We start from the raw sequence: 25143 nt of genomic DNA on the forward strand, positions 1-25143 counted from the left end.
TAATGTGGAGATTGTTATATGAGGATAAATGCAATGCATTGAGCTGTGTGGTAAAGCATGCTTAAATGGCAGTGTGTGTGTGAGATTGTCAGTGTGGTTTGGAATGTGGGATTTATTAGTCTGTAAATGGGATAACCCCCCTATGATAGTCTGACCCTCTGTGTGTGAGACGGAGAGAGTAACGGGAGATCTCCCCATTTCCATGTGTGAGACAGAGGTGAGACAATGAGACCGCCCTCTCCGTGTCAGCTTTGTCACTTGTGGTTGTGGCTGAACACGATGTTGGGGGAGTGTGTGGGGGGCAGGGTGGACCTATCTGCCCCTGAGGGCTTTTGGGGGTGGGGGGCTATGTCTGTCGAACCAAGTGAGCATGTGGGTAGCGGGCAGATTTCACACAACCAGCGGTTAGATTAGAAAAAAAGCCTGCTGTGATTTTTGGTTCTTTCTGTCTCTCTTCCCTTTCTATGTTATGATGCTTGTCCACAGCTGCATTGTATCTTGAGAATTAGAACTCTCCATCTTATATACAGAGACTTTGTTAGGCACTGGCAGTGAATGGCAGTTTGGGGGGGGTTAATCGTTCTGAGATTGTCTGTCATATTCACTTGGTTAACACTCAACACACGATTCAATGAGTGAACTGTGCACCATGTTTGGGATTCAGCTGGTATTAAAACGTATACAAATGAAAAGCATTAGAATTTTATACACAATGTCTTTGTGGAGGAAATATTGTTTGTTGCTTGATTCCTTGACTATTCAATTGTAATTTGTTTCAAAGAATGGTTCACCGTGACTTTAGTTCACCATAACATTAGTTCACCAATGTGATTATATAGGCATTTGTTTTTGAATTATTTGGCCATTTCCATGCTCTCCCAATTCAGCAGTATATCTAATCTGAGAGATACTGCTGTCAGTCTTTGATATGATTGTTTTTCTTCACGTTGGTCCTGAGTTAAAGGAAGTCCTCTCTGTCAAGTGGACATGATAGAATGAAGTGTGTTTCTTTCTTTATTTGGATCCCCATTAGCTTTTGCAGAAGCAGCATCTACTCTTCCTGGAGTCCACAAAAAACACAAAACATGACAAGTAACAAAACTGATACGCTGACAGACAAGGAAATTCACCCAAATTTAAAATACAACAATATACAAACAATACAACAACAAAAATAATGTGTGTGTTAGAGTATGTCTGTATGTTTGTGTGTTTGTGTCTCCTCACAGTCCCGCCATTCCATGAGTTGTTTTTTAATCTGTTTTTTAAAGGTCATTTTGCTGTTTGCTTGAGTAATTGGAGATGGAAGGGAAATCCATGCGATCATGGCTCTGTATAAAACTGTGCGTTGTCGTTCATTTGTTTTGGAATTGGGGACTGTGAAGAGACCCCTGGGGATATGTATGGGGGTCTCAGCACCACCCTCGATCGCATGCCGCTACAGAGGATGGTGCGGACAGTCCAGTAAATCACTGAGACCGAGCTCCCTGCCATCCAGGACCTCTATATCAGGTGGTGTGAAAGGTAGGCCTGGAAAATCGTTAAAGACTCCAGCTACCCAAGCGATAGACTGTTTTCTCTGTTTCCGCACGGAAAACGCTAGCGGTGCAACAACGTTGACACCAACAGGCACCTGAACAGCTTCTATCCCCAAACCATAAGACTGCAAAATAGCTAACAAAATGGCTCCACATACTATCTGAGTTGACTCCTTTATTTGATTTTAGTACTGTCTCTATACACACACACACACACACACACACACACACACACACACACACACACACACACACACACACACACACACACACACACACACACACACACACACACACACACACACACACTTGATTTGCTCACAAGCACAACGAGCACACACGTTTATACTGACTCTACACACACGCACACACACTCACATACAATCATCATGTACCCTGCTGCTACTCTGTTTATCATATATCCTGATGCCTAGTCACCTTACCCCTATATATATATCTACCTCTATCACTCCAGTGTCCCTGTACATTGGAAATATAGTAATGGGACTGACCCTGTATATAGCTTCTTACTTCTCGTGTTCTTCTTATTTCGTATTTTTTAGTTTTTGTTCTACCTTATGTTATTTTTAGTATATTGAATTCTACATTAGTGGGTTTAGAGCTAGCAAGAAAGGCATTTCACTGTACTTGTGCACGTGACATTAAAAGATAAAACTTGAGAGGGTGGGAGGAGAGGAGAAATTCACTCTTTTCTACAATAGTCCTGTCTGGGGCCTCAGACATCAGCTTCAAAGATGTAGTCGTTTAGGGATTTAAATTCACACTGTGGAGTCAGTGCTACAGTATAAGAGGCAGAGTTTACTTCCAGTTGATTCAAGCAATGCATTAAAAGGATTTTAATACATCAAGAAATGAGAAAAAATGATCTTCCTGCGTTAACTGCCGTTTATACTACATTTAACTCACCTAAACATAAGTAAATGAGTTCTGAATGAATGAGCATGGGCAATCATGAGTGTTTCATTTGTGTAAGCGTTACCTAATAATGCATCAAAGGGTACTTGGATTTGTTGATAGAGTATATTTGTATCGCTGTGACACAGACACATTTTGTGTGTTCAAAACAAAAACCTTTTCTAAGCGTATTTCTCTGGACATTTTTCAGAGTAGGAAAAGCGAATACGTTGTGAGCATTTTTGTTACGCAAAAAAAGGCAGACATGGCAACTTATGAATTTGCATATGACCTCGAGAATGCAACTTAAGTCTGTTTCTCTATACAACAGGAAATAGCGTTAAACAAAATTATACTGCTGTAGAATCAGTAAAACATCATACTGAGTAATTAGGTAAAAGAAGAAAAGGCATGATGATTGAATGAGTTCTAGGGTTTAAAATGAAATTCTATCATTGAAAGGGATAGTTCACTGGGGAGCGTGCAACAGAATAAATGGGTTTATTCTTCACAGTTGTCAAATATCTAATGCATAAATTATGCCTACATTACAGCAACAGTTAATAATCCACTGCAAACATAAAAAAGCATTTTGTTAGATGACAGTTTAGTTAATGCCAGGATGTGAGAATGAACACTCGTAATAGTTTCATTATGTCCCGGGGTACCGCAGCAAATTTTTGGTCAGCAGAAATAACTTTAGAATGAGAATGTAGACTGGGGACTTGACTTGTAGACGTGGTGATTCTAGGAGGTTCATTTGGAGGTGTCCATCAGGCTGTGTATTCGGAGGGGGGGGGGGGGGGGTGACGGCATTCCAAAGACAGTTGAATTTTTAGAGGGGTCTATGGCAGAGAGATGAGTCCCATGAATCATGCAACTACTAAGATTGTCGCTTCAATCTGGAAGCCAGAGTGAATCACATCACAGTTATATTTGAGCATACTACACACCCTCTTTGGCATTGTCACCGCACCTTTTTGTGTCCTGATTCGGGTTCATGTATTAAGCTCGCGCTGGCTATTGGAGAAGAGGGTAGTAAGAAAGAGTCTTTGTAAGCCCTGCAGCACAGCCTGGCCTCAGGGACCCATCCCCCATCAACAGGCCCTGTAATCAACATGGATTTCTGCCCAAAGTGGTGACAAATTTACCGGTGCTATAGCTAAGCAATTTCAAGGAAAAACGAGCAGAGGATCCAATAATTGATAGAAGGATCAATGGCCGTGGTTCAGGAGAGAGAGAGAGGAGCTCTGCTGGCTGGGCAGACAGCAATCAGACATTTGGCCTCAGCTCCCTACTCTGTCAGGACCGGACTGAGGGGTAGGAGAGAGAGAGAGACAGGTTGATGAACGCAGGGTTAGAAGTATAGGTGGTAGATGAGTGTTTGGATCATTTTTTCTTAGTTCACTCCGATGGTCAGATTATTCCCCAGTCTCTCTCTGCTTGATGACTTCCCCATGTGTTCCAGCCAGTCTGTCTGAGACGGCTGCTGAACTCATTCAGCTGCATGGCTCCACAGAGAACAGGGGCTGTCCAGACAGCCCAAGTTCTCTCTACATAGACCAGAAGTCCCTGACATCTACCTAAGCCTCTGTCACTGGGGAAAAACTTCCCTCAAGTACTGCTACTGAGAAATGTATAAGGAGGCTTGAGCCAGAATTCAACCAATTGTAAATGAAGGGAAAACCACACTGTGCGTGGACTAAGAATGTTTATGCTGTATTTTAAGGACAGGCGAGGTTTTGTGTCTATCTCAAATGGCGATATCCACGAAAGAATCAGCTTGCGTGGTGTGTCGTTTGAAAGCATTTACCACCTCCGATACAGTGTAAACATTCAGAGTGAATCTCCAGTGGGTTTTTCTTTATAGGTTACCTAGGTCTGTGTTGAGGACTGTGTCTACTCTATAGAGTTGCTACCTTCCTCAAGTGTCAAACCGACGTTAAGTTGAGCCTATTTTCAGAGCTCTTCAGCGTGATATCACCGATGCTAGCTAAATAATAGCACACAACACTTGATTGAACTCCCCAGCTTCACTTCATCTCTAACAAGCACGTTACAGCACACAAAGCATGTTCATGTTCAAGAGGCCCTTCACACCTGGGTGGGCTATACAAAAGTACTCGGAGCAGATGAGAGATAATGCAGAGGAACACACATTAGCGATAGCATTAGCGCATAACATTAGCAGTGCTGCTGTCTCAGCTAGGGCTGTGGCGGTCACGAAATTTCGTCAGCCAGTGATTGTCAAGCAAATAACTGTCGGTCTCACGGTAATTGACCGTTAATTAACATAAACACATTCAGCATCTCCTGGCTTCCACATATAGCCTACAAGCCACTGATGCAGACCTTTTGAACATCTACATTTTCAAAAGTCTAATAAATCCATGTAATATAGCCTACACCATCACAATAAATCCATTATTTATTTTAGACAGGTCTAAAGAAGCATGATATGAAGGTGTAGACTATTTCAGAAGAACAGAATAGCATACTCTGAGTTGTCCTTATGTTAGGCCCTGATCTGGCTATGCCATATGGTTGTGGGCTGCGCTTGTTAATTTAGCAGACAAGATTTGCTTAGATTATTTTATAGTTTGAAAAATACAACTGAACAATGCTGAATAAAATATAAGTAATATTTTCTCCAAACGATTTGAGGGAGTGTGCACATGCAGCTATTCTGTGTTGAGCGGTTATTAACAAAAGAAATAGGTATTACTATATGCTTAATTTTGTCACGTCCTGACCATAGTAAGATGTTATTTTCTATGGTAGAGTAGGTCAGGGCTTGACTGGGGGTGTTTTTCTATGTTTTGCATTTCTATGTTCATGTTCTAGTTTTGTATTTCTATGTTGGTTTTGTTTGGGATGATCTCCAATTAGAGGCAGCTGGTCCTCGTTGTCTCTAATTGGAGATCATACTTAAGTAGGGTATTTTTTTCCACCTGGGTTTGTGGGAGATTAGTTTTGAGTAGTGTCTGTTTCACCTCTGCGTCACGGTTTGTTGTTTTTTGGACATTCAAGTTTATTTATGTATTGCATAGTTTCACAGTATAAATAAAATGTGGAATGACACACACACAGCACTTTGGTCCGCTCATTCCTACGACAACCGTACCGTGACAAATTTGGAGTTATTACAGTTTTTTTCTTTTTTTACAATTGCTAACAAGCATTTACCTATACTTAAGATACTTTTCTAAACTCTTAACACAGTAACACACCTACATCACACAATTAGCCAAATAGTTAATTTTCTGCTCAAAACCACATTTTGTTCATTAAATACCAACTCTACATTCAAAATGCAAAAGAACTCTCTACATACACTAACTCTATCAAAACACAGCAAACCCGACTCAATATCTAATCATTCAGTCAAAACACTAGGACATGTTTTCTATCCAAGAGGAACATACAGTCAATCATAGCACAACGACTTTCAACATACTAACAGTTGATGGCCTTACAAAAACTGCATTACTTTTCATGTTTCAGTTCTACCTGCAGACAATAGACAATATGAAAACCATAGTTTTAATAATTCAGTTTACTTTTACTGTAAACCACTCTACATTTTTTGGTTGAGTGTCGAATGTGTGCATTTTTGGCAACATACTATCTAAAAGTGACTGAGTCATCTTTACTTTATAGAATGTACAGTAGAAAAAAATAGTAAGTGACAGAATTGCTGCAGTAAAAGCTTTATTAGTAACATGAAATTGCTGCCACCCCTGGCAGTCTCTGCAGCCGGCATCCATTGCGTCCAGGAGGGACATTTGGTCATGTGGCCGATGATCATACACTTACCAACTCCAGGCAGAAAAAAATTCTTCAATGGGGTTGAGGAAAGGCGAGTGGGTGGGAGGAAAAGGGAAACCATTCTTGGATGGGCTGCAAACCAGTTTGTGATTGCATATGAATGGTGGAATGGTACATTGTCCTATGCAATCACAAATGTCCTCATGCTTCCTCCCACCTGTTCCCTTTCTGCTTCTGGCACCAGTTGTTGGTGGAGGTCATCTACAAACAAAAGAAGGAGCTCAGTGTTGTAGGGACCAATCTGACATTTCTGCAGGGCCAAACCAGCACTCGAGAAGGCAGCACACATTGTGATATTTGCTCCTCTCTGACCCGGCACATCAACGGTGGCCCTTCTCCCGATTACGTTTCTTCCCCCGCCGACGTGTTTTTGCCAGGTTAAACCCTGCCTCGACTATATAAATGATTTTGTGTGGGGTCTGATTAGCCTCCAACTCCATGACTCTCTGAAAGAAATCAAACACAGTATGTGTAAATGCTTTTCAGTATGTCCTACTGTCTGTACTGTAACCCATGTTAACATGTAGAGTAGCATAGTGTCCAACTGTATGTACTGTAACCCATGTTTACATGTAGAGTAGCATAGTGTCCTACTGTATGTACTGTAACCCATGTTTACATGTAGAGTAGCATAGTGTCCAACTGTATGTACTGTAACCCATGTTTACATGTAGAGTAGCATAGTGTCCTACTGTATGTACTGTAACCCATGTTTACATGTAGAGTAGCATAGTGTCCAACTGTATGTACTGTAACCCATGTTAACATGTAGAGTAGCATAGAGTCCAACTGTATGTACTGTAACCCATGTTAACATGTAGAGTAGCATAGTGTCCTACTGTATGTACTGTAACCCATGTTTACATGTAGAGTAGCATAGTGTCCTACTGTATGTACTGTAACCCATGTTAACATGTAGAGTAGCGTAGTGTCCAAGTGTATGTACTGTAACCCATGTTAACATGTAGAGTAGCATAGTGTCCTGCTGTATGTACTGTAACCCATGTTAACATGTAGAGTAGCATAGTGTCCTACTGTATATACTGTAACCCATGTTAACATGTAGAGTAGCATAGTGTCCTGCTGTATGTACTGTAACCCATGTTAACATGTAGAGTAGCATAGTGTCCTACTGTATGTACTGTAACCCATGTTTACATGTAGAGTAGCATAGTGTCCTACTGTATATACTGTAACCCATGTTAACATGTAGAGTAGCATAGTGTCCTGCTGTATGTACTGTAACCCATGTTAACATGTAGAGTAGCATAGTGTCCTACTGTATGTACTGTAACCCATGTTTACATGTAGAGTAGCATAGTGTCCTACTGTATGTACTGTAACCCATGTTTACATGTAGAGTAGCATAGTGTCCTGCTGTATGTACTGTAACCCATGTTAACATGTAGAGTAGCATAGTGTCCTACTGTATGTACTGTAACCCATGTTTACATGTAGAGTAGCATAGTGTCCTACTGTATGTACTGTAACCCATGTTAACATGTAGAGTAGCGTAGTGTCCTAGTGTATGTACTGTAACCCATGTTAACATGTAGAGTAGCATAGTGTCCTGCTGTATGTACTGTAACCCATGTTAACATGTAGAGTAGCATAGTGTCCTACTGTATGTACTGTAACCCATGTTAACATGTAGAGTAGCATAGTGTCGTATAGTATGTACTGTAACCCATGTTAACATGTAGAGTAGCGTAGTGTCCTAGTGTATGTACTGTAACCCATGTTAACATGTAGAGTAGCATAGTGTCCTGCTGTATGTACTGTAACCCATGTTAACATGTAGAGTAGCATAGTGTCCTACTGTATGTACTGTAACCCATGTTTACATGTAGAGTAGCATAGTGTCCTACTGTAACCCATGTTAACATGTAGAGTAGCATAGTGTCCTACTGTATGTACTGTAACCCATGTTAACATGTAGAGTAGCATAGTGTCCTACTGTATGTACTGTAACCCATGTTAACATGTAGAGTAGCATAGTGTCCTGCTGTATGTACTGTAACCCATGTTAACATGTAGAGTAGCATAGTGTCCTGCTGTATGTACTGTAACCCATGTTAACATGTAGAGTAGCATAGTGTCCTACTGTAACCCATGTTTACATGTAGAGTAGCATAGTGTCGTATAGTATGTACTGTAACCCATGTTAACATGTAGAGTAGCGTAGTGTCCTAGTGTATGTACTGTAACCCATGTTTACATGTAGAGTAGCATAGTGTCCTAGTGTATGTACTGTAACCCATGTTAACATGTAGAGTAGCATAGTGTCCTGCTGTATGTACTGTAACCCATGTTTACATGTAGAGCAGCATAGTGTCCTACTGTATGTACTGTAACCCATGTTAACATGTAGAGTAGCATAGTGTCCTACTGTAACCCATGTTAACATGTAGAGTAGCATAGTGTCGTATAGTATGTACTGTAACCCATGTTAACATGTAGAGTAGCGTAGTGTCCTAGTGTATGTACTGTAACCCATGTTTACATGTAGAGTAGCATAGTGTCCTGCTGTATGTACTGTAACCCATGTCAACATGTAGAGTAGCATAGTGTCCCACTGTATGTACTGTAACCCATGTTTACATGTAGAGTAGCATAGTGTCCTACTGTATGTACTGTAACCCATGTTTACATGTAGCATAGAGTCCTACTGTATGTACTGTAACCCATGTTAACATGTAGAGTAGCATAGTGTCCTACTGTATGTACTGTAACCCATGTTAACATGTAGAGTAGCATAGTGTCCTACAGTAACCCATGTTAACATGTAGAGTAGAATAGTGTCCTACTGTATGTACTGTAACCCATGTTAACATGTAGAGTAGCATAGTGTTCTACTGTATGTACTGTAACCCATTTTTACATGTAGAGCAGCATAGTGTTCTACTGTATGTACTGTAACCCATGTTAACATGTAGAGTAGCATAGTGTCCTACTGTATGTACTGTAACCCATGTTAACATGTAGAGTAGCATATTGTCCTACTGTACGTACTGTAACCCATGTTAACATGTAGAGTAGCATAGTGTCCTACTGTAATTCCCTGTGGCTCAGTTGGTAGAGCGTGGTGTTTGCAACGCCAGCATGATGTGTGCAACGCCAGGGTTGTGGGGTTTGATTCCCACGGGGGGCCAGTACAAAAAAAAAAAAAAAGAAATGTATGCATTCACTAATGTAAGTCGTCGCTCTGGATAAGACCATCTGCTAAATGACTAAAATGTAAATGTACTGTAACCCATGTTTACATGTAGAGTAGCATAGTGTCGTATAGTATGTACTGTAACCCATGTTAACATGTAGAGTAGCATAGTGTGCTACTGTAACCCATGTTAACATGTAGAGTAGCATAGTGTCCTACTGTATGTACTGTAACCCATGTTTACATGTAGAGTAGGATAGTGTCCTACTGTATGTACTGTAACCCATGTTTACATGTAGAGTAGCATAGTGTCCTACTGTATGTACTGTAACCCATGTTTACATGTAGAGTAGGATAGTGTCCTACTGTATGTACTGTAACCCATGTTTACATGTAGAGTAGCATTGTGTCCTACTGTATGTACTGTAACCCATGTTTACAGGTAGAGTAGCATAGTGTCCTGCTGTATGTACTGTAACCTATGTTTACATGTAGAGTAGCATAGTGTCCTACTGTATGTACTGTAACCCATGTTAACATTTAGAGTAGCGTAGTGTCCTAGTGTATGTACTGTAACCCATGTTAACATGTAGAGTAGCATAGTGTCCTACTGTATGTACTGTAACCCATGTTTATCTCACTATAGAACAAGACATACAGTATTGGTTAGACACCATACCTGGACGTATTGGTGCCGGAGTTCCTTTCAAAAGGAACTGTGTCCTACTGTTTCATTCGAACTCGTGTTTGGTCAGAGTCAGAGCAATGGTAGTCAGGTTGATGCTTTTTCCACATTGTAAAATACCAGGTTGTCCTCTACAATTCTGGTCTGAATTTCTCTCAGTTTTATTGAATCGTCAGCAATAACCAATCCTGCAATGGCATGCTCTTGGTCTTCACTGAGGAGCTTTCCTCTTCCCCCAGAGGGAGGAAGACATTGCGTCCTTTAGAGGAACAAAAATACAACATATATCTTTGCATTGGGACTGGTGGCCTACAGTTACTGTGGGACATAGCAACAGTAATGATAGAAGAAGCCCTTGTGAAATGCACTACTTACCTGCTGGTTCGTTGAAAATTCTGGATAATGGAAGCCACGGTTGACCGTCTGAGATTAGGCTGAACTGTTTCACCAGCCTCTCTCAGTAATAGTCCATTGTCTATGATAGTGGCTCTTGTTTCATCAGTGACAACACCTCTTACTCTCCTTTGAACACCACCACTCATTCTTACTCCCCTCCCCCTACCTCTCCTTCTCCCTTGTCCTGGTCCAACTACTCCTCTGCCTGTCCAACTACTCCTCTGCCTGGTCCAGCTACTCCTCTCCCTGGTCCAACTACTCCTATGCCTGGTCCAGCTACTCCTATGCCTGGTCCAGCTACTCCTCTCCCTGGTCCAACTACTCCTATGCCTGGTCCAACTACTCCTCTGCCTGGTCCAGCTACTCCTCTCCCTGGTCCAACTACTCCTATGCCTGGTCCAACTACTCCTCTGCCTGGTCCAGCTACTCCTCTGCCTTGTCCAACTACTCTGCCTGGTCCAGCTACTCCTCTCCCTGGTCCAACTACTCCTATGCCTGGTCCAACTACTCCTCTGCCTGGTCCAGCTACTCCTCTGCCTTGTCCAACTACTCTGCCTGGTCCAGCTACTCCTCTCCCTGGTCCAACTATTCCTCTCCCTTGTCCAGACATGATTTTTTCTCTCTCTGCTCCTCTGTGTTGTTCTGTAACCACACTGACCAAAATCAATCCAAAAAGTCCCCTTTTCACTATGTAATGCTTTTATTATAAAGGTGCATTTTTATGGTGAAAATGATCTTCCCCAAACTTGAAACTCACGTGTTGCTTATGTATGCCAGTCAGTGGTGGAAAAACTACCCAATTGTCATACTTGTGTAAAAGTAAAGATACCTTAATAGAAAAGGACTCAAGTAAAAGTGAAAGTCACCCAGTAAAATACTACTTGAGTAAAAGTCTAAAAGTATCTGGTTTTAAATATACTTAAGTGTCAAACTTAAATGTAAATGATCAAATATACTTAAGTATCAAAAGTAAAAGTACAAGTATAAATAATTTCAAATTCCTTATATTAAGCAAATTCAGACGGACACATTTTCTAGTTTTTATTTTATTTACAGATAGCCAGGGGCACACTCCAACACTTAGACATAATTTACAAACGAAGCATGTGTTTAGTGAGTCTGCCATATCAGAGGCAGTAGGGATGACCAGGGATGTTCTCTAGATAAGTGAGTAAATTAGATCATTTTCCTGTCCTGCTCAGCATTCAAAATATAACGAATACCTTTGGGTGTCAGGGAAAATGTACGGAGTAAAAAGTACATAATTATCTTTAGGAATGTAGTGAAGTAAAAGTGAAAGTTGTCAAAAATATAAATAGTAAAGTAGAGTACAGATAACCAAAAAACTGCTTAACTATTACTTTAAAGTATTTTTACTAAAGTACTTTACACCGCTGATGCCAGTTAGGCTCTACACTCCTTGTAAAGCGTATTAATGTGCTTCATTTTAAGAAGATCTTTGGTCACTTTAGTTGTGATACAAACCTTATTAAAACATGTAGGCCTATGGGCTGGCTACATGAGGTGTTTGACCATGATTCGAAAAAGTCACTAAAAAATACATTGTTTCTTATGCTGGGCATCATTCACAAGCGATAATATATAATTCACAAGTGGTAGACTATAAATATAGTAGGCCTAGCCTATAGAAAGCTGATGGGATCCTCTTTTTAATAAAAGCTCTGTTTTCTCCCACAATTGCATAGCCTATAGAAATGTTGCGCAATATGAGCTCTTGGGCTCTCATGAAGTGTTTGATTAGATTTCCGATACATTTGCATTGATGTCAGAGTGATTCGCTTGGAGAAGCCTAATTACCTTCAACGGTCACATGGAATTTGACTGCCTTCGTGATTTGTGACCGCCGGTTGTGGCGGTAATACAGTCACTGCGACAATCCTAGTCTCAGTTCTTGTTAGAGATGCGTTGATCTTGTGTTAGTTTGTTATCGTCAATGGTCTCTCATGGCTCTGCTCGATGCCAAGATGCCAGCAGACGAGGGAAATCTAATTTGTGGAGAGACCTTGCTATAGTCTCCTGCTTCGTACACATCAGGGCCGTGTTCATTGGGCACCGAACAGAAGAAACTAAAACAAAGACGGACTACCTGGACTTGGTCCAATAAGAAACAGTCACTTGGGTTTCCTGTTACGTGCCCTAATGAACACAACCCAGATGGGTGATGATCAAGGAGAGAGACAATGACCACCTCTGTGAGTATGTACAGCACATTAGATCACAACTCTGGCTTTGGATTGACCTTGGCTTTCCCATGTAGCACTATAATAGGACAGTATATTCTCTGCAGCTAACTGCGAGAGCCGTAACAAGCCAGGACAGTAAAAGGGTCGTTTTCTCTTAGACAGATTTGGCCACTTCTGGAAATGGTGCTGTTGTTTAGTGGCTGGAATGTTTCATGACTTTTCCATGGCTGATATAGCTGGAGCAAATGATGGTGCTACTCCGGCGGTAGGCCTGTAATGCTGATCTATTTGCTGTTACTGTTAGCTCTCCATGATATCAGCACAGACCTGCACTTTAGTTCCAATTAATGGACTCAGCATGGGTGAGGAATCAGCTTCGCCAGCATATTAGACAACACAAACACACACACACACACACACACACACACACACACACACACACACACACACACACACACACACACACACACACACACACACACACACACACACACACACACACACACACACACACACACACACACTACTAGAGGATGCCTATACAAAGCCTTCTACAGTAAAAGGTGGTGGTGTCTCTTCCATATCAGTGCCACTTCATTCTTAGAACACCTCTGGTTTGCCACAGTCACATGGAAATAATACCTGCCCCTTTGCTTTGGGATCATTATTGCTCTATTTTCATAATTGACTGTGTCTGCATGTTGGATCTGGTTCCCATTTCCCCAGGATTTATACTGCTCTATTACATTCCTCTCTCTTCAATTCACATGCACAGAGCCACAGGAGAATTTGATACGCTTCGCATTTGGGAAATCTGAGGCTGAGAGAGAGAGAGAGAGAGAGAGAGAGAGAGAGATTTTGAAAGAGAGAGGTGGGAGATAAGGAAAAAAGAGGGTCTGAAAAGAAAAATGTAAAATAATGACAAAGGATCAAAATCTAGAATTGCTGTGTGGAGGTCAGGTTCCTGGTTTAGTGCTTTTGTGGTGCCTTAGCCTCCTGGTTGGGCAGAGGTTAAACCAGATCATTGGCTGCTGGTCTCTGGTCCATGGTGGTGGCAGTAGTGGCGGTGTGGGATAGCAGGCATCAGGGAGGAGGGTGAGTCATCAGGGAGCCCAGCGCTCACAATATACAAGTAGCAAAAAGGACTGGAGAAGGAGAGGGAGGGAAGGAGGGGGAGAAGGGAGGGGGCTGTGATGAATTCAAAGCAGTCTTGCTTGACTGGTGATGTTTATTGGTCCATGGAAGCTTCTGGAAGTATGCTAATGACTCTTATCCTGTGAGTGTGAGTGTGAGTGTGAGTGAGAGAGAGAGAGAGAGAGAGAGAGAGAGAGAGGCGATGAGCGACTTTCCCCAACATCTCTCACTGTCTGTCACACATGTAAACACACACACACACACACACACACACACACACACACACACACACACACACACACACACACACACACACACACACACACACACACACACACACACACACACACACACACACACACACACACACACACACACACACACAGAGGCACATGTGGAAAAGGGGCAGGAAGGTACTCTGAATCTGAAAAAACAACATACTTACAGTGACATGTAGAGAGAGGGAGAGATGCGAGGAGAGGGGGAGATTCCTGGACAGCATGTGCTGCTGTAGGTGCAACGCAACCATAGCGGTAAAAAGAGCATAGCGACAGAGGATCAGGATAATCAAAGTGCTGTGATCCTTTCCAGTCTGATACGACAACCAATGTTAGAGCTGATTCAGATCGATTCGGCTGCTCATGTCCAGAGTCCACTTCATTGATTATTTTGGCAGGTGTGAACGACTGGGTTCGAAACCCAGGTCTCTGACGTGCCTCAAAACTGTGAGCCTGCTGAGCTAAACGCTATCAGAACCCTGTAGCCGAACCCATTAAAACCACTGACAATTGTCCATCGCTTCTCACAGATCTGCTATGACACAGCTTAGTCACGGATAATAATGTAATAATCTTTCGATTCACTGGATCCCCATGCCTTCCTCAAGGACAAGGGCTTTTCATTCAGACATAGAGCAAGTTATATACACTCCTAAACCACACATCGTCTCCCATGGCAACAGGTGCATTTCTCAGTGCCACAGGTAGTGTGTGTGTCAACATCACAGGTGTTTTGTGCTGCTCAGGCACAACAAAGGTCACCTCATAGTCTCTGTGAGGAGGAACCAGAGCCACACATTCTACCTGTTACTTTGTACTTGCAGGAACAAAAGTTTGCATCATTTTTTAAACCTCTCTCACACATTGTAGCCCCTTCACCCTGCTCTCAGCACTTTCTCAACCTCAGATACCAATACGATATCTCCTTGTACTGTTCAGTGTACTACTACCAAGGCAGGGCAATCAAAATCATACCGATCTTGAATGCCCTGCCTTTTTTCCCCCCCACACAGCCATTTTCCTCTGCTGCTGTGAATGATAAGCACTGTGATATGTTCCATCCTATTCCTATCTCAAGGCTCCTATACACTCATGCACCCCATACAGGCATACACAACTCTCCAGTATGGATTTACTGTGTAAGGGGGTGTATTGTGTGTCGTGACTATAGCTGTGGGGTTGCGTGGAGCATGTTGGTATTTATTGTCGTGAATCTTGACCTGGAGGCAGTTCTGGTGACTAGCTGGTACAGCCACAATCAAAAAAGTAAAAAAATCGGATTTTTAACCTTAACCCTAACCTTAAATTAAGACCAAAAAGCTCATTTTTGTTTTCATGAATCTTTACGATACAGCCAAGTTTGACTCTGCAGCTGGCCTATCTAGTGGAAGTCGCTCAGTTTTGCCTTCAGGACAAGATTAATGACAATAAATATCAACCTGCTTGGGTGGATGACAAGCTGGTCTTGTGTCAGCGAGTTACCCCGTTTGCATGAGCATCATGTGCATGATCATCTCTTGTATTTGCAGTGGGAATGTGGTGTTGAAATGTGGTGTTTGTGTGTATATTGTATGCATGTGCTGGGTGTCTGTCTGTTTGTGTATGCGTGCTGTGGTGCAGAGCAGTAATGCTTCTGCTCAGCGTAGCAGATCACACTAGCATCTGCGCAGCTGTGCTGGTGACGGCTCCTCCGAGAGCATGGGGAACGGGCGCAGCTGTGCATATCTCTCTCTCGTTCTCTCTCCTGCTGTCTTTCTCTTTCTTACTCTCTCTTTCTCTTCCTATCTCTCTCTTTTTTTTCCTTTTTTCTCTCTCTATCCCTCTATCTCTCTGCTATCATCCTCCCTCCCTTTTTCTCTCCTGTCTTTCCTCTGCGTCTCTATCTTTCTCCCTCCCCTCTTTCACTCTGTCTTTCTCCCTCCCCTCTATCTTTCTCCTTCCCCTCTCTCACTCTGTCTCACTGTCTGCTATCTTTCTTCTGTGTCTCTCTCTCTCTCTCTCCCTGCCTCTGCCCCTCCTCCCTTCCTCCACCTCTCTTCTTTCTGGTGAATTCAGACGCCGGCATGACTTTCCGTAACTCAATCGTGGTTCCACCAAGGGCTTGTTGGACTGTATCCCCATGGTAGCCCTCATCAAAAAGCAGAGACTGATATGTCAGATGTTGACCCATCAAACCCACATACTACTGGTCCCATAGATCAGCACAGGCCAGCTCTCACCACACCTCCGTGCAATGCATTGTGGGTGTGACTCCAAAGTCCAAGGGATTTTGGCTCTCGACTCAACGTCCTGTGCTTTACTTGGCCCACGGCTTCGTGGAACCCTGGCCTTTGGAGCTGCTCCTTAGTTAGTATGTGAAAATAAACTTGAACTATTCCCTCTTTGGATAAACCCCGTGCTCCAGCACTTTGTTGTACTTTGAGGAGGAAATGGACTATGAAATGAGAAAGTTCAGATTCAGAACATCCAAAGCACATGGAGAATAACTATACTGATAATTCAATCTAGCCTAAAGAACAGGGCCAGTTTCCCGTACACAGATTACGTAAAACTAGTTCTCGACTAAAAAGCTATTTCAATGGAGATAATTTTTAATCCAGGACTAGTCTTAATCTAGGTCCAGAGTTAGGCCATTTTACCTGATTTCTTTGCTCTGATTGGGCCAAAGAGAAGATTGCGTTAGTAGTTCAGATCCAGACTCTGGGTGGCCTGCTCTTGTTTTCAGAGCTAGTAGCTTAGCAGTGAATCACTTGAGGGATTTTCAAAGGAAGGACAAGAGCTATTCTATTTTCGAAAGACAGGGGCAGTTATGCTGTGTTTATCAAGCTTTTATGAGGTATTTAGGGCATGTAGCCTAGTAGCTGGGGTAAAACTTCTGTATTTATAGTGAAACAGAACGCGGGCCAAGGTGTGTTGAGAATATTAGATCTGAGGATTAGTAATTTAGAGTTGTGTTTATGCTAAATAAACTACACCAAAATCTATAATTGGTTTAAATTCTGCCGAAACCTAACGCTGAAAATTCGAGATGATGTGACACACAACTGAAATCCCATTGAAAACCCAGAGAGCCCATTTCGCCAGAAGCCAACATTGTGTTCTACCTGGTGTGACTACCCAAAACCCTCCCTATAGCCCTTGCCAGTAATATTTTCATAATTTCTATCAAGGTTTCATTCCTCCCCAGCAGGACACATACACACAAACACACAGACACGCCACAAGCTAGCTAGCTAAATAAAGGAAGACGAAATGTATTTTTTTTTAAACCTTTTCAGCACAGGTTGGCTGTACGATCAATAGTGTTTCCACTGTAGGTAAACGACGCTCAGAGCTGCAGCAGTATTGGACTGTCAAAACAGGGCGTCACAGAGGGCTGCTGGGTATGTGCCTCTCCTACCCTCTCTCCCTCTGTCTTCCCCTCTGCTTCTCTCTTGCACCTTCTGTTTCCCTCTGCCCCCCTCTCCCTCTGCCTCCCTCCCCCAGATCTGTTTTTTTTTTTCCTAGCTCAAACAATAAGCAGCCACACCAGCCAGGGTAAATTATTTCTGTCTGTTTAGACAACCTTTCAACAACAACAAAAAGGTTCCTTGCACTGTAAAGTGAGGTTCCGTGCAAATGTAAGTGCTCTTGATTATATGTATTGATATTGATGGTGATGATGATCAGCGTTCATTGAAAAAATCTGTTGCGTGTCCTAATGAACACAACCCTGGTGTGAATGGACACTAGCTCCCCTCAACACTGTTCTCTTTGTGCCCCCAATAATTCGATGACGTTAGTGGAGACAGTACTTGTTTAGCATTGATCTGTACGCTCTGACTGACACAGGAGTGCATGCATGAGCTAATCACGCTAACCATGCTGTGTTCCCTACAAGCCAAAGCTCCAATGTTGTTCTTCAAATGCAGCCCCAGTCTGGCCTGAGGCTTTCCATGGGCTAAAACCTTGTTGGTTTACTGGAACATTGAGTAAAGGGGACACTTGGCCCCTTTGTAAGCGGGTTAGCTGTTAGCTACGTTAGCTTTGTTGTTTTTTTCTACACCTAATTCATATCCAGACTCTGTGTCCTTTCTTTACAGCTATATAAAATGAGTCAAAACTTGCATCCAAACACACAGGAAATAACTCTTGCACAGTCACAGATCTACTGCTAGCGTGTTAGCTATATGATGATGAGGCATTTGCAATGCGTCATGCCTCAATCAATGCTTTCATCGTCATAGAGATAAATGGCTGTGTGGACACGGACGCGGACAGAGACAGGGTCTGCTGTCCATCACCCAGACGGAGACCCTCTCTGTCGGAGGGTCGCCATGGTGACGGCCAGGGCCCATCCCAGACGGGGTCCATGTTACAGACACAAAAAAAAACTCCTCCTCATCCCCCTACTCGTCCCCATGCAGCGAGCAGACGTACCACTGCTGCTCCATGGCTCTGGGCCCGTTTGTGTGGCCGCTGTGTGGTGGCAGCAGGCAGGCAGAGGGGACTCAACCCAGGACCTGAGTCAGCCTGCCACCCCCTCAGGATATAGGTCAGCTCTGGTGAAGTGGCCCACGGGGAGGGGAGGAGAGGTGAGAGAGCGTGACGTGTCTGGCTGAGAGACTGCATGGGACTCTCTCTCTCAATTCAATTTAAGGGGCTTTATTGGCATGGAAAACACATGTTTACATTGCCAAAACAAGTGAAATAGATAATAAATAAAAGTGAAATAAACCATAAAAAATGTACAGTAAACATTACACTCACAAAAGCTCCAAAAGAATAAGAACATTTTAAATGTCATATTATGTCTATTTACTGTACAGTGTTGTAAGGATATGCAAATAATTAAAGTACAAAAGGGAAAATAAATCAACATAAATATGGATTGCATTTACAATGTATTCGTTCTTCACTGGTTGCCCTCTTCTTGTGGCAACAGGTCACAAATCTTGCTGCTGTGATGGAACACTGTGGTATTTCACCCAATGAATATTAGGAGTTTATCAAAATTGGATTTGTTTTTGAATTCTTTGTGGGTCTGTGTAATCTGAGGGAAATATGTGTCTCTAATATGGTCATACATTTGGCAGGAGGTTAGGAAGTGCAGCTCAGTTTCCACCTCATTGTATGGGCAGTGTGCACATAGCCTGTCTTCTCTTGAGAGCCAGGTCTGCCTATGGCGGCCTTTCTCAATAGCAAGGCTATGCTCACTGAGTCTGTACATAGTCAACGCTTTCCTTAAGTTTGGGTCAGTCACAGTGGTCAGGTATTCTGCCATTGCGTACTCTCTGTTTAGGGCCAAATAGCATTCTAGTTTGCTCAGTTTTTTTGTTCATTCTTTCCAATGTGTCAAGTAATTATCTATTTGTTTTCTCATGATTTGGTTGGGTCTAATTGTGTTGCTGTCCTGGGGCTCTGTGGGGACTATTTGTGTTTGTGAACAGAGCCCCAGGACCAGCTTGCTTAGGGGGCTTTTCTCCAGATTAATTTCTCTGTAGATGATAGCTTTGTTATGGAAGGTTTGGGAATCACCTCCTTTTACGTAGTTGTAGAATTTAACGTCTCTTTTCTGGATTTTGATCATTAGCGGGTATCGGCCTAATTCTGCTCTGCATGCATTATTTGGTGTTTTATGTTATGAGGATATTTTTGCAGAATTCTGCATGCAGTCTCAATTTGGTGTTTGTCCCATTTTGTGAATTCTTGGTTGGTGAGCAGGACCTGTGGCGCTGATGTTTAGGCCTAAGTATTTCAAGTTTTTTGTGTGCTCGAGGGCAACGGTGTCTAGATGGAATTTATATTCGTGGTCCTGGCAACTGGACCTTTTTTGGAACACCATTATTTTTGTCTTACTGACATTTACTGTCAGGGTCCAGGTCTGACAGAATCTGTGCAGAAGATCTAGATGCTGCTGTAGGCCCTTCTTGGTTAGGGACAGAGGCATCAGATCATCAGCCAACAGTAGACATGTGACTTCAGATTTTAGAAGGGTGAGGCCGGGTGCTCTCTCCCTCTCTCTCTATCTCCCTCTCTCTCTCTCTCTCTCTCTCTGTCTGTCGGTCTGTCTCTCAGGCCAAAATGTTCAGCATCATTGTTGTGTGTTGGGAGGTGGTGTGTGTGTGTTTCTTTCTGAGTGTGTGTTTGTGTGTGTGTGTGTGTGTGTGTGTGTGTGTGTGTGTGTGTGTGTGTGTGTGTGTGTGTGTGTGTGTGTGTGTGTGTGTGTGTGTGTGTGTGTGTGTGTGTGTGTGTGTGTGTGTGCGTGCGTGCATGTGCGAGAGAGAATATAAAAAAAAGCAATTGTGTGTGCATGTTAAATGTTATGTAAAGGTATGTCCGTCATGAAAAATATCTGCCTGTCAATGCCTAGGTTTGGTTTATTATATCAGACCCGGGGGTATGGATGACTTTAGTATGCTTCAGCTTCCTCTCCATTCTCACCTCCACCCATCCCTCTCTCTCTCTCTCTCTCTCTACATCTTAATTCCTATCGCTGTGATGTACTTCTTATAAGCCCCGACAGCCTAGTTAGTATTCTAGGAGAGCCATCAACAGCAAGAGAGCAATGTCACTGTCTCCATAGCCCCTCTCCTCTTTAGCCATTGAAAATGAGCACACAAATAAAAACCTCCGTCTGTCTCGAGATGCTTATCCCTGCAAATGGGTCTGAAATAGCAGGAGAAACAATATGAGACCGAGAGATAAAGGGAGGGAGCGATAGCCCTCGACACTGTACGGACGGCGGAGTGTCATCGAAGAAATGCACAGAGAGACGGAGAGAGATCATTACATCAAATTAGGCTAATTAAACGTAATTATCTGTAGGCGAGAGCAATATGAACCCAGGAAGTAGTGTTCCCTATATTTAGAGTTGGCAACAGAGACAGAGAGGGAGGGGGAGACAGTCATTACTTAATCATATAGCTGTGATTAGGTCGGGGCTGGTTAAGTCTCTCCCTCTCGTTGTGTCTGTGCACCAGGACTACGATAGTAAGACTAGGAAGGGCCCATGGCTATTCCTGACCACAAACAATGTGTGTGTGTTAGATGTGTGTATTTCTGTGAAGATAATTGAACATTTTTTTTGTAAGAACGCCTGTGTGTGAGAGTGTGTCTTGTGTGTGTCTCTGTGTTGTGTACAGGGCTGCTGCTGTGCATGAATATAAATTCACACCAGAGCCAGGAGGAATCTGAAGGAAGATGACACGTGAACCTGTCTCTTGCCGTACCCATGGCAACGCAGGGAGCGGAGAGGGGTGGGGGTTTACTCAAAGGCTCTGAGAGAGAGAGAGAGAGAGAGAGAGAGAGAGAGAGAAGCGACTTTCCCCAACGTCTGTCACACATGTACACAAACACACACAGAGGCACATGAGAGAGAGACTTTGATTGACCGGAGCTTTCTTTAATCCGACCCATACTCTATCCTAGACATGGTACGTAGGCATATTACTATACAAGAGTACCTTATGTGCATGACATTATTTGTATCTCATTTGTCATTTAAAAACAGTATCTTGGGTTTGGACAACAGTGCGTGGCTTTACCTATTACTCATTAGCAGGTAACATGCTGTGTGTGATTCGAACAAGAACCTGGTGACTGGATGACTGTCAATAGAAAACTTTTCTTTTTGATGAGAACCATAACAAGGACCACTCACAGAGAAAGAAAGAGAGAGAGAGAGAGCGAAAGAGAGAGAAGCTTAGATAGCGCCGATGCTTCCAGGGACATGATTTAATCAAATGTGCTGAAAAACGGGGAGGGGTTTCCCAGGGGCAGGGGTGGGGTCCAGTCCTACACTGTCCGTGTGAGAAGGGAGGGACGGAGACACATGATTGGTGGTTTGGTGGTGGTGGGTCCTCAAAGGGTGATGGTAGATTAACCACTCGACAGGCTCCTCTGTCTCTCTCCCCAGCTGTGGAAGATTGGGATGTGTTCACTAGGCATCAATCGGGAAAACAACGACTGAAACAGGGTGTGACTTCTGTTCACCATTGCAAAATGTTTTAAACATTTTGAGTTGCATGCCCTTATGAACACTGCCCTGCTGTGCAGAATAATCTTGTCGTTCCAAGAAACAGACAGGAAAATAGATCTATCTAGTTCTGTCTGTCTGTCTGTCTGTCTGTCTGTCTGTCTGTCTGTCTGTCTGTCTGTCTGTCTGTCTGTCTGTCTGTCTGTCTGTCTGTCTGTCTGTCTGTCTGTCTGTCTGTCTGTCTGTCTGTCTGTCTGTGACAGCGATCTCACACCTAGATTCACAAGAGTACACACTGCGGGAGGACTGTGTGTGACAGAGATGTTCACAGCTACTGAACATAGAGGGGGATGCCATGTCAGTCAGGGGGGGACAGAAGTGGACCATGTTACGATTGAGATGTTAAAGCACACAACTGGACACTTTATCCTGTAGGCCTACACTGTACATGAACTATATTTGATGGATTGGTGTTCAGTTTGTGTAGTAACAGTTGCAGACACGTTTGTGTTCTATCAAATCGTATTTGTCACATGCGTCGAATACAACAGGTGTAGGCCTTACCGTGAAATGCTTACTTACAAGCCCTTAACCAACAATGGAGTTTGTATAGTTTTACTCATTTTTCTCCCCAATTTCGTGATATCCAATTGGTAGTTACAGTCTTGTCCCATCGCTGCAACTCCCATACGGACTCGGGCGAGGCGACGGTCCAGAGCCATGCGTCTTCCGAAACACGACCCTGCCAAGCCGCACTGCTTCTTGACACGCTGCACACTTAACCCGGAAGCCAGCCACACCAATGTGTCGGAGGAAACACTGTGCACCTGGCGACCGAAGTCAGCGGGCAGGTGCCCGGCCCACCAAAGGAGTCGCTGGAGCGCGATGAGACAAGGAAATCCCGGGCGGCTAAACCCTCCCCCAACTAGGACGACGCTGGGCCAATTGTTCACCGCCTTATGGGTCTCCTGGACACGGGATCGAACCCGGATCTGTAGTGACGCCTCAAGCACTGCGATGCAGCACCTTAGTATGATTCAATCTTAGTCCTATATTGATGCTCTATAGTTCGTCGGAGGGCATAGCAGGATATATTTTAAGCATCCGGGTAAGAGTCCTGCTCTTGAAAGGGACAGCTCTACCCTTTAGCTCAGTGTGGATGTTCCCTGTAATCCATGGCTTCTGGTTGGCATATGTACGTATGGGGACGACGTCATCGATGCACTTATTGATGAAGCCGGTGACTGATGTGGTAAACTCCTCATCCCAAACTGGTCATCTCTGTATAGCCATCGCAAGAGCCACTGGTTGATGCTTATTTATAAAACCCTCTTAGGCCTCACTCCCCCCTACCTGAGATGTCTACTGCAGCCCTCATCCTCCACATACAACAACCATTCTGCCAGTCACATTCTGTTAAAGGTCCCCAAAGCACACACATCCCTGGGTCGCTCGTCTTTTCAGTTCGCTGCAGCTAGCAGCTGGAACGAGCTGCAACAAACACTCAAACTGGACAGTTTTATCTCAATCTTTTCATTCAAAGCCTCAATCATGGACACTTACTGACAGTTGTGGCTGCTTGCGTGATATATTATTGTCTCTACCTTCTTGCCCTTTGTGCTGTTGTCTGTGCCCAATGTTTGTACCATGTTTTGTGCTGCTACCTTGTTGTGTTGCTACCATGTTGTGTTGTCATGTGTTGCTTCCTTGCTATGTTGTTGTCTTAGGTCTCTCTTTATGTAGTGTTATGTTGTCTCTCTTGTCGTGATGTGAGTGTTGTCCTATATTTATATTTTATTTATTTAAAATGTTTATTCCCAGGCCCTGTACCCGCAGGAGGCCTTTTGCCTTTTGGTAGGCCATTATTGTAAATATGAATTTGTTCTTTACTGACTTGCCTAGTTAAATAAAGGAAAAACATTTATATAATAAATAAAAAATGCCATCGGATGAATCCCGGAACATATTCCTGTCTGTGGTAACAAAACAGTCCTGTAGCTTAGCATCTGCGTCATATGACCACTTCCTTATTGAGCAAGTCACTGGTACTTCCTGCTTTAGTTTTTGATTAAGAAACAAGTTGTGGTTGTGGGTATGCATGTATGTGTGGGAGGAGGGGACAGGCCATATATTTAGGTCCAGGATACACCTCTTGCTCTCTTGCCCTCTCTCATGTCACACACACTCACTCGCTAATGCAGTAACATACATCTAAAACACACACACACACACACGAGAGGTAAGCTGTCAAGGCTGTTTAATTTGAGAGTGGCCAGCACCCATAAACACACAGGGATAAATAATTCAGACCAGTCAGTCCATGGGCAGGAAACTGGGCCTGGGGCACACACACACACCAAACATGCAGCGTTGAATATTGCCACGTTTTATAAAAAAAAAAGGTTTAACACATTTCGATTGGTTTTCTGAGCTACACCAGGTGTGTCTCTATGTCTGAGAGACTCTTTTTGTCTGTTGCTGCATTGAGTTCGTTACAGCTGAAGTTATAAGTTTACATACCGTAGCCAAATACATTTAAACTCAGTTTTTCACAATTCCTGACATTTAATCCCAGTAAATATTCCCTGTTTTAGGTCAGTTAGGATCACCACTTTATTTTAAGAATGTGAAATGTCAGAATAATAGTTGAGAGAATTTATTTATTTCAGCTTTTATTTCTTTCATCACATTCCCAGTGGGTCAGAAGTTTTCATACACTCAATTAGTATTTGGTAGCATTGCCTTTAAATTGTTTAACTTGGGCCACACGTTTCGGGTAGCCTTCCACAAGCTTCCCACAATAAATTGGGTACATTTTGGCCCATTCCTCCTGACAGAGCTGGTATAACTGAGTCAGGTTTGTAGGCCTCCTTGCTCGCACACACTTTTTCAGTTCTGCCCACAAGTGTTCTATAGGATTGAGGTCAGGGCTTTGTGATGGCCACTCCAATACCTTGACTTTGTTGTCCTTAAGCCATTTTGCCACAACTTTGGAAGTATACTTGGGGTCATTGTCCATTTTCCTGACTGATGTCTTGAGATGTTGCTTCA

The 25143-nt window shown here is 43.1% G+C and overlaps 1 protein-coding gene across 3 annotated transcripts in view; it reads left to right on the plus strand.

Annotated features, from left to right (window-relative positions):
• The window catches only part of LOC106575079 (B-cell CLL/lymphoma 9 protein), a 109437-nt gene that overhangs the window by 660 nt on the left and 83634 nt on the right, over nucleotides 1–25143 (plus strand). The window lies entirely within an intron of this gene.

The sequence above is a fragment of the Salmo salar genome, chromosome ssa17 (assembly GCF_905237065.1).
Source record: "Salmo salar chromosome ssa17, Ssal_v3.1, whole genome shotgun sequence".
Classification (NCBI taxonomy): domain Eukaryota; kingdom Metazoa; phylum Chordata; class Actinopteri; order Salmoniformes; family Salmonidae; genus Salmo; species Salmo salar.